Source organism: Tupaia chinensis, unplaced genomic scaffold (assembly GCF_000334495.1).
Source record: "Tupaia chinensis unplaced genomic scaffold, TupChi_1.0 Scaffold145889_1, whole genome shotgun sequence".
Classification (NCBI taxonomy): Eukaryota; Metazoa; Chordata; class Mammalia; order Scandentia; family Tupaiidae; genus Tupaia; species Tupaia belangeri.
The window spans coordinates 1,672,877-1,683,324 of record NW_006205746.1 but is presented as its reverse complement, the minus strand read 5'-3'; the positions used below and the strand labels follow the sequence as shown (position 1 = coordinate 1,683,324).

General features: G+C 39.0%; 1 pseudogene; it reads left to right on the top strand.

Moving 5' to 3' along the window:
- The first annotated feature begins 9,011 nt into the window (after positions 1-9,011).
- On the top strand, positions 9,012-9,595 carry LOC102483252 (ran guanine nucleotide release factor pseudogene; annotated as a pseudogene).
- The last annotated feature ends 853 nt before the right edge of the window (positions 9,596-10,448 follow it).

Below are 10,448 nucleotides of genomic sequence, written 5' to 3'. Positions count from 1 at the left end.
ACTTTTTGCTCCATCCATTCACCAGAGAGAAAGAGCAAGACAGAGAGACAGAAAGTGAGAAATCACCCTCTTGCAGGGAGGCCACTCTGCAATCCCTTTTCCTCCAGGCTCCTCTTGGGATTTTGGGCACACACACTCACATGTGCCCAGCATTAGTTTCAAGACACCAGATCTGGGACTCTAACATGATCGGCCACATGGGATTTCAGTGCCTTGACCACTACGCCACCAGCTGGCCCCTAAAATGCTTTCCAAATATCCTATACTTTTTTCAGAGTAGCATTCAACTTAATTGTAATACTACTACTGCATGTGTTTAACATATTGTTTTCCAATCATACTATAAGCTCTGGCAATGACAAGGATCATATCTGATTTGATGATTTCTTCTACATTTCTTTTGAAGATCATACTAACTTTGGCCACAGATTTTGAATGTTAGTCTAGGGAGAGGCATATGACCCATGGTAGAGTTATTAAACTGGAAATGGTGAGGAAGAGCTTGTTTCTTGTTGGTTGGTAGTTGCATGGATATAATCTCAAGATTGTCTAATGCCTTAGTTCTGCCTCTGTAAGAATGATTGGCCTGAATGAATTAGATCAATATGTACAAACAGTAATACAATATAAGATAAAATATAAAGCGAGAAGGAAAAAAATAGGAAAAGAGAATGAGAGCGAGATCTAAGGTAATGGAGTTCCTGGTATTATGTTACCCCAAGGTTGGCTCCATTTCTGCCCCATCCACAAATTGATTAAATTAGTCAAAAAATTCCTTTTTTTGGTAGAGGTTTTTGCCTTAGGATGTGTGTGCTCACCAGAGAGACAGAGCCAGTGAGAGGGGAAGTGAAAAGTCACCCCTACCAGAGGTGATGGCCACACACAATCCATTCTCCTCCTGGGATCTTCAGCATGCACACACATGCACCCAGAGTGACTCAAGTCGCTGGGTCTGGGACTCGAACTGTGGTCGACTATACAGAAGGCCAGCGCTGTAATCGCTATGTCATCTGCTGGTTCTGAAAAGATTCAATTTTTAATTTATTATTTATTTTCACTAAATATGAGTTGGGTATGAGCTGGGTTTCACAAACAACCAAATTTCTAACTAATAATTCACTGTATTAATAGCATCAAGCATAGTGTCAAACACATTCAGCTAGTTCTGGAATAAAAAATGAGTAAATAAATATTTTTGAATGAGGACTGAAAATTAATTATTTCACAGAAAGGCATGCTCATATTGATTCTAATTCATAGTTTGTGGATCAAATGAGATCTAAATATCTTAAATATGTGATAAACCTATTGATTAATGACTCTCATAACTTTAGAAGAAACTTTTGAAGCAAAGTCATATGGAAAATGAAATTAAGGGTAACCTACCAATGACAGGTTTTATGAATCCCATTTAATCCTTACATTGTGAATTAAAATTATAAATATTAAAAACTAAGACAAAATACAGCAAAATACAGAACAGAAATAAATCCTATACTCCAGAAGTTCATACACATTATAAACTAACCTCACAGCATGATTCAATGACTGATTTGTTCATTCTCAGTATGAGAATAAAGGAATTTATGACTCATCCTGTCTGTTTTCAGTTTCTTTACCTGTAAAATGGGGATTATAATTTTGACTGTCTTGCAGGCAAAACCACTTTCTACTAGCACTCCTAGTTCACTTTAGGAGAATACTTGATTATACCAGTTTTTGATGAAAATTTTTGCCTGTGCTTCTTTAGAGCCCAGTGGGGCCAGAGTCTTCTCCTTTCTCCACTTCAGAACTTTGACTTGGCCAATCATATGCTTCCTCTTTCAAGTAAGTGATACAAGTTTTATGAGAGCTGTAATACACGTGTTGCAAGAAGCATTCATAATGTATTAGAATTCATTGCTTCTGGAAAATTGGTGGTATTCTTGTAGGCTGTGCCACTAAAGGTCTCTTGAATTCTTCTGAAACCCAAGTTTTTTAGATCCTGTCGATTCCATTATCTGTCCAGTGTCTTTTCAATTAATTTGCTTTTGCTTAATTTATCTCCATGTAGTTGTTCAATGTAAATGCTGGATAATGAAGTCCTTACTCTAAAATAACTTCGGTAAGAATTAAATAATCTTGCAGGGCACTTTTTGCAGAGTTTGTTCTATGGACCCACTGCTATAACATAGTGAGTATGATGGTTTCTGGCACATAGTAGGCCTACTAAATAAACATTGCTGAATGAGTACATAAATTACAGGGAGAAGTGAGAAAACCAAATTATACTTCAGCCTCAACCAGTTTTGCATGCTTCATGAAAACAAATCCCATGCCTGTGATCAATGTGGACACTGAACTCACATATTTGTGTTTAACCAAAATGCTCAGTATCACAGAAATCACCATTCCTGGAAACAATTTGGTTTCACTTTATATAGAATTTAATTCCTCTTTGAGTTGTATTCATCAGAATTAATTAAGCAAGATTTCACATATGGCTCTGCAGAGAGCTTCTGAGATGGAGTGGCAAGACCACCTTGAGTCAACAGGCCTCATCCCATCCTTTATTCCACATAACTTTCTTTATTAAGGTCCTTCCACATACCCTGCACAACTTGGAAGAGCTGTGGCAATTGATCAGTTTGGCACAAACATACAGCTCACAGACTTGATGCCCAAGTCATTTCTATTCATATCTAATCTGCTGTAAATTGTTTGGCCATTTGATGCATTTGCAATTTTTCTCTGCTCAGCATTTGATGCCTTCATTCTCTTGGCAAGAGTATCCTGTTAATGGTTCTAATGTTCATGTCCTCTCTCCCCTCACTTAGCTTTCATGCTCCTGCTAAAAATGTACCCATCCCCAGCTCAAACCATTAGCACATCCAGTTTCCAGGGCCACAGGTACAGTTTCAGGGCACAGGAACCAAGGAGGGCCAATTAGTTATGAGCAGACATTTAATAAAGGCATCTGAGAAAGAAGCTTCTTCGCACTTTGAGAAAGCTATAGGGAATAATGTTCTCTTGACTTGTGGAAGAGAACAAAGTAGTTTGTAGCTCTTCTAGCTGCTGGTGGCCATTTTGTGACTATGTTAGGATGAAACAGTCACTGCAAAGGGCGAAGTAGAAATACAGAAATAAATTGGGTCTTTGCAATATTGCTGGTCTGCTTGATCCTCACAAATCTTTACTTTTTACACTTACTTGTGTCATTAACTACTACTATTATTTAATTCTATTTCAGTAAAACATTCTTTCAGTTATTATCAAAGCTTTCTGAGTCATCTGTTCTCCTAGAGCACTAGATTAAATTGAGTTTTTTGTCACAAAGGCATCTATGGTCTAAATCCATAATAATCACCAAGTGTATCTTTTCTATCACTCAGTGTTCTTTCTTTGAAATCACCCATGGATCTCCATGTTTGCCAATGAAGGACACCCATGGGGTACAAGTATTGGCTAGAACCTTTTCACTTCCAAGTGACAGAAAATCAAACCAAACTAACTTAAACAAAAAAGAAAATTTATTACTCATATCACTAACTGTTTTAAGAAACCCTGATTTAGGGATTCAGTCCATGTTGATAGATCACACTTTATCTCCATCTATTGGCTCTATACCTTTATTAGTCCAGTTCTCAGGCTCCACCAAGTGGCTAAAAGGCCACCCACAGCTCCAGGCCTGTGTCATTCTGCCTCAAAGTTCAGCCAGGAAGAAAAAAATAACTGCTCTTTGACTAATTTGGAAAAGTAAGTCTCAGCCCTTATCTCTTTGACTAAAACTAGGTTACCTCCTTTCTATGAATAACTGTGGTAGAGAGTATATGATGATGACGCTCAAGTCCCATGTCAATTCAGGAGGCCAGGGATAGAGGCAATTCTGCCAGAAGTTCTCACACAGATTTTGGGAACAGGAATGGTTCATGGGAGGAAAATAGAGGACAGGACAAGCTAAAGTTGAAATAGATGAGAGAGGGTAGTCAGCAGATGCCTGTTGCATAGTCTAAATACTCTAAATACTTTTTTTTTTTTTGAGAGAGACTTTTGCTATAGGGCACATCTGCTCACCAGAGAGACAGAAAGTGAGAAATAACCCTTCAAGAGGGATGGCCATGCCATAATCTCTTCTGCTCTATTCTCCTCTCAGAATTTTGAGAACTCACACAGATGTGCCTGGTATGAGTTTAAAGTCACTGGATCTGGGTCTGGAAACGTGGTTGGGTGGCTTTGGGAGTCCAGTGCCTTAACCACCATGCCAACTTCTAGCCCCTTGGAGTTACATTTTTGAAGTTTATTTATTTACTTCTTCATGAGAGACTGACAGAGATAGATAGATAGATAGATAGATAGATAGATAGATAGATAGAGATCGAGATCAACAACACCAATAGAGTCTTCACACCATGATCCACCCCTGGCTTCAGCTAATCCCAGATCATGGGTATGTGCGTGTCCATAGTATACAAGGAGGCCCCAAGACAGGAACCTGGGACCTTCTCATGTGGGTTCAATTGTGTTACTACTACACCACTCTCTGGTCTTAGAGTTAAATTTTGAATTATAGCTTATATACTCACACATTTTTCCCCTAGGTTTTTTCATAAGGCATTAGGCTTGCAGAAGAGAGACAGAGAAAAGAAAAGTGAGAAATCACCCCACCAGGGAGGATGACCACACAGCAATCCCTTCTCCTCCATTGTCCTCTTAGGATTTGGGGCACACACACGTGTCTGGAGTGATATTCAAACCACCAGTTCTGGGACTCAACCATGGTAAGCCATGAGGAAGTCCAATGCCTTAACCACCACGCCACCTGCTGGCCACTGTATTCACACAATTGTAAAGGTAAACGAAATCTTGAAGACTTGACATTTTGAAAAACAGAGTATTTTTCAAGATTCGTTTAAAAAAAATTAGTGAAAGAGCCAAGGTTAGAACTCAGGACTAATCATTTTCATGGAAGTTTTGTTTTATTATGCTTCTTGAATTATAGAAAGAGAATAGATTTTAAATTTTTATAACTCTCTGAGTCTCAATTTTTTCCTCTGTTAAATGAGGACAAAGTTACTTAGGCAATTAAAATCTAATATTAAATATACCGTGGAAACAGCCTTAAAACGAAGGAGTTCATATTATAACTTTCACTGTATTTTTCTTTTTCTTTCTTTTTTTTTTTGAGAGGTTTTTGCTATAGGGCGCATGCGCTCGCCAGACAGACAGAGAGAGACAGAGACAGAAAGCGAGAAATCATCCCCCAGGGGGGATGGCCACGCCGCAATCCCTTCTCCTCCATCCTCCTCTCGGGATCTTGGGCATGCACGCACATGCGCCCGGCGTGAGTTTTAAGCCACTGGGTCCGGGACGCGAACCGCAGCTGACTATGTGGGAGTCCAGCGACATAGCCACTACGCTAACTGCTGGTTCCCAACTGTATTTTTCTTTATGATAGCTATCTTTTCTCCATTCCTGAAAAATCATGGAATTGGTACTCTCCTGGTTTCATGGAGGACAGAGCCATCTTTTCTATACATTAGGTCATAACATCTTCAATTTATTGTCAGAAAGCTGTCAAGAAAGATGTTATTATAACATGTAATGCCTGTGAATCCTGAAGTCAGGATTATCTGAAAGGCCAGCAGCCCTCCAAGACAAAAAGAAGATGTTTAAGAAATGAAAGGCTGGGACAAGCAGATGTCTTACTGGATATGTCTCTGGACTCCCACAGAGTCAACTGCAATTCAAGTCCCAGATCTTGCAACTTAAAACTTACAGCAGGTGCATGTGCATGCATGCCCAAAATCCTGAGAGGAGACTAGAGGAGAAGGGATTGTGGCATGACCATCCCTCCTGGGGGGGTGATTTCTCACTTTCTGTATCTCTGACTCTTTCTGTCTCTCTGGCAAAAGCACACATTTTATAACAAAAATCTCTTTTTTTTAAAAAAAAAAAGTATGAAAATAAATCAAGGTTTTATCCACAGGGACACTGGACTTTCTTTCTCGGACCAGCCTCAAGGGTTTGTTACCATTGATATGTCTTAATTTTCTTGGCCTTGGTATCTTCACTGCTAAACTGAATGTCATTTCCCACTCTCCCACCTATGGTTATTAGGACAATCAAACGAGACAACAAATATGAAAGCATTTAGAAAACTATAAAGCACTGTAAGACTCTTTTAAGATACACAATTATATATTTTATGTATATTAGTAAACCTGATAAAATAGTTTCATTTTTTATTGCTATACATTTTTACTATTGTTTAATATATCTATATTTGTTGGCTAACTTTGGAGTAAGTGAAAAAATACAAAATAACCACTTTCATGCAAACAATAATGCTTTAGTGTTTATCTCCTCTATAAGAACATCTACTTCCTTCTTTCCTACATGTATGACACCTTATTACAGAAAGAAAAGAGGAACTCTAATTTCTTCCCTCCCTTTTACAGTTTCTCTAGTTTTACAATTAAAATAATGTTTTCTTCTCAGTCGTTCACAAACATGGTTGAAATTTGAATCACCAGGGAGCTGAAAACCTTCTAATACCTGGCTATGCCCTAAGTCAATGTCATGGAGAATATTATCTGTGGTTGGGACCCAGATAGTAGTACTTTTTCAACTTCCACATGATTTCAATATCCAGTCAAGTATGAGAACAATTACTGTAGTCTCTCCACACAGGCAGAAAACTCCACTGACTTCTTTCTTATTGCAAGGTCACTAAACTATGGCACTAAAGTAAGGAATGGGCATGGTAGCAGAATATCCTTTTCCAAGAGGATTCTGAGGTTTAATTTTGACAAAAACTTCAAAGGTAGGTAACAATTTTATTTTTTATGACAAGGTCTTAGTTTCAATTTTCTAATGTTTGTAGTGAGAAATAAAAGGAATAACAAATTTTCAATGGTATTTTCTGTGTGCTCTATAGAAACTATTATCACATTCCTGAAAATCGTATTTTCACCTCCAAAGGTGTATTTCTACGGTTTGTTTGGTGGCGTAACGATTCCAGTGTGTGATTCACACTTTCAAAATAAGCCAAGTCACCCCTTCCTCATGTACCTTTTCCCTCCTAAAAGTTTTTACCAGCAATTGCATCTTTTAAAGGCATGTTTTCTGTCTTTTATGGTGCTAAACCTAAAAGCCACGGGTGGGAGGGGGAGAGAAAAGATAAGAAGGAAAAATAAGGTCTGAAATTTTGTAAGTAAGACCACAGACAGTAAGAAGGTTGCTCCTATATTCTCTTCTGGTTTGTAATTCAACTCAATGAAGAGTCAACAAGCCATCATATCAGAAGCATAACATGAGAAATTTTGAGGGTTGGTGCACAGAGAAAACTTCCTAAGCAGATTGAGGAAAAGAAGTGTATTGCAGCATATACATGTGACCATGATATTTAACAGGAACTTCTTGAGATCAAGAAGCCTGAAATTTAAAATTCTCAAACTTTTCAGTCAGGGCCCATATGGAGAAAGGACTGTGTCTGTGGTCTTTGATTTACACACACACGGTGCATCAACCATGTTGTCTTATTGGGGTTAAAGTTTGGTCAAACTTACTATTTTTCTTTTTAGACAAGGTCTCACTATGTGCAATTTCCTTGCCTCAGTCTCCTGAGTAGCTGGGACTTCAATTGTGGGTCACCACATCCAGCTTTTAGGGTGAGATGGTAATTGAACATCGGCCTCCCATATGACCTCAGCCTTCTGAGTAGCAGCTTCCAAGAACATGATCTTGGCTGTTCCTGTCATACTAAGTTTCATAGTGGCCAGAATTATGTTCTCTTCTGGAAGTTAGAATTTTTTGTTTTTAAAGCGAAGTATTGAGTTGTCTGAAAAGTCATGACATAGTTTTCTGTTTTTCTATGCAAAAATCCATCATGACTTTTCTGACAACTCAGTAGACTAGAGAAAGAAAATTACAAAAGAGAGGTATGAGGTAATTTCATTTCAAATAAAAATGAAAATAGTAGAAAGTATTATTTTAAACTTTTTAAGCTGATTTGCTTAAAAATTGAATGGTGTTCCCCCCTACCCCCTCCAGGGTGAGGGGGACTCCAATAGAAAGTTTAAAATGAAAAGAAAATAAGTTAGGATGTATTTGGAGGAAAAGAGAGAGAAAGTTTAACTGAAAGTCTACTTTGAACAATTCCTGTTCTTCCCCATTAAATGTGACTATTTGTGTCTGGACATGGAAAATAATAGTACTGTTTATGCATTTCCTGGGCGTGAAAACAAGTCATCTGGGTGAGCTTGTTTCCACCCAATACCAACAAATAATGTTGACATATATGTGATGAGGACACAATGGGTATTTAGCACATGTGATTACAAAAGTAGGGGAGTAAAATATCTAAAGGAGCCAGACTGGGTTTAAGAGGCATTGGAGGGGACCAGCAGGTGGCATGGTGGATAAGGCGCTGGACTCCCACATGGCTGACCACAGTTTGAGTCCAGGACCTGGTGGCTTGCTTTCTCACTTTCTCTCTCTCTCTCTGTCTCTGTCTCTCTCTGGCCAAATTAAAATAAATGAATGAATAAATAATTTTTTAAAAAATGAGGCATTGGAGAGCAATGAGGATTACAATAAAGTGGAGAGCAAATACTCATAGAAAATATGCAAATGGTACTTAGATCCAGCTGATCTGGGCCATATGAAAACATTAAAAAAAATTCTAGATCTTCCGATTTTTTGTTCCATTTTGTTTTGTAAGAGAATCCCCAACTCTGAAATTTTATGTGAAGTTTGCTGATTATTTAATGATTTTGTCAAAATATGAAATATGTAATATACATTTGAAAGCTAAAAATATGGTACACTGATCACCACTGATGTGATTTCTTTGTTTTTTGATCATTCAGTTTTGTAAATTATGTTTTCAACTTCCATTCATTTTTTGGAACTGATTCTTGCTTCTACTTTGACATTTGTCAAAAATTGTTGAAAGACCAGAGGTGGCTGTGGTAGTGACAGCTGCGATACCCACGGAAGTGATGCCACACAGCCCCAAGGGGGTTTCTTATAAACTTCTGTAATGACTATACTTTAGTCTCAGGCCCATGGAGCCCACGAGAAACTATCCACTCTTCGGGGGTGCCTTCTCCGCCATCCTACCCACCAGGGCCATTGATGTAAGCGACCTCCGGCCAGTCCCAGACAATCAAGAAGTTTTCTGCCATCCAGTGACTGACCACAGCCTAATCGTGGAACTTCTGGAGCTGCAGGCCCATGTGCAGGGCGAAGTGGCTGCGCAGTACCACCTTGAGGATGTTAGTGGGGTGCCGGAGGCTATGGCTGTGCAAGTGGAATCTGTGCAGCCCCTCGGTTTGGAAAACTTAGCCCTGAGCAGCTGCTGTCAAGAACCTGGGTCCTCTCAGGCAAGCAGCAAGTAGCTAAGGAAAACAAGCAGGTAGCAAAGGATGTGATAGTGTATCAGGCCTTGCTGTGACTGCCTCAGTACCAGACTTATCTCCTGCTCACCTTCAATCAGCCCCTGTTATCTCTTGGCTCTGAAAATCTGTCACTGCCACCCTGGAGCCTCGGTGACTTTGAACAGCTGGTTACCAGTCTGACCCTTCATGATCCAAACATCTTTGGTCCCCAGTAAAGACGCTGAAGCATGATGCTGCTGAGGAAGTGGGACAGTGTACTGTTTAGGGACAAAGAGGCTGAATATCTGAGTTTCCTCTTATTTCTGCCCTGTGACAAGCATGATATCTCCTCTTCTCTGCAGAAATAAACTTGCTTTATGATAAAAAAAAAGTTTGTTGTATTTATGGGAATAATCTATGCCTTCAACTTAACTCTGGACTCATAGAACTTAGTGAAAGTTTCCTCATTTATATAGTGGGAATGATAGGATCTACTTCAAGGATTATTTTGTATGTTAAATGAGTTCACGCATACCAGCTCCTGAAGATTCAAAGGTAGTAAACATGTTCACTGTTATTATAAATCTATTCTGGAATACCCAATGTATCTGTAATGATCTTCACACAGAAGCTGAGATTTTTTCTGGAGAGGTTTTTGCTATAGGGCACATGTGCTTGCCAGGAAGACAGAGAGACAGAGAGATAGAAAGCAAGAAATCATCCCCCAGGGGGGATGGCCATGCTGCAATCCCTTCTCTTCCATTCTCCTCTCAGGATCTTGGGCACACATGTACACGTGCCTAGCATGAATTTAAGCCACTGGGTCTGGGACTCGAACCACAGTCAACTACATGGGAGTTTATGCTATCTGCTGGTCCCTCACAGTAGATGATTTAAAGTATGAGTTGACTGATTAAAAAATTGATGGGTTTATGGCAACAAATTCCCCCTACAAAACTTCCCTCATCTTTTTCCACTTGGACATGACCTGGCATTAGAAGGATATGACTGAACATTAAATTTTGTTTAAGTCTCTGATAGCATGGGGAAGCTTAATTCTTAAAATAATTATAGTATAAACATTTTTGC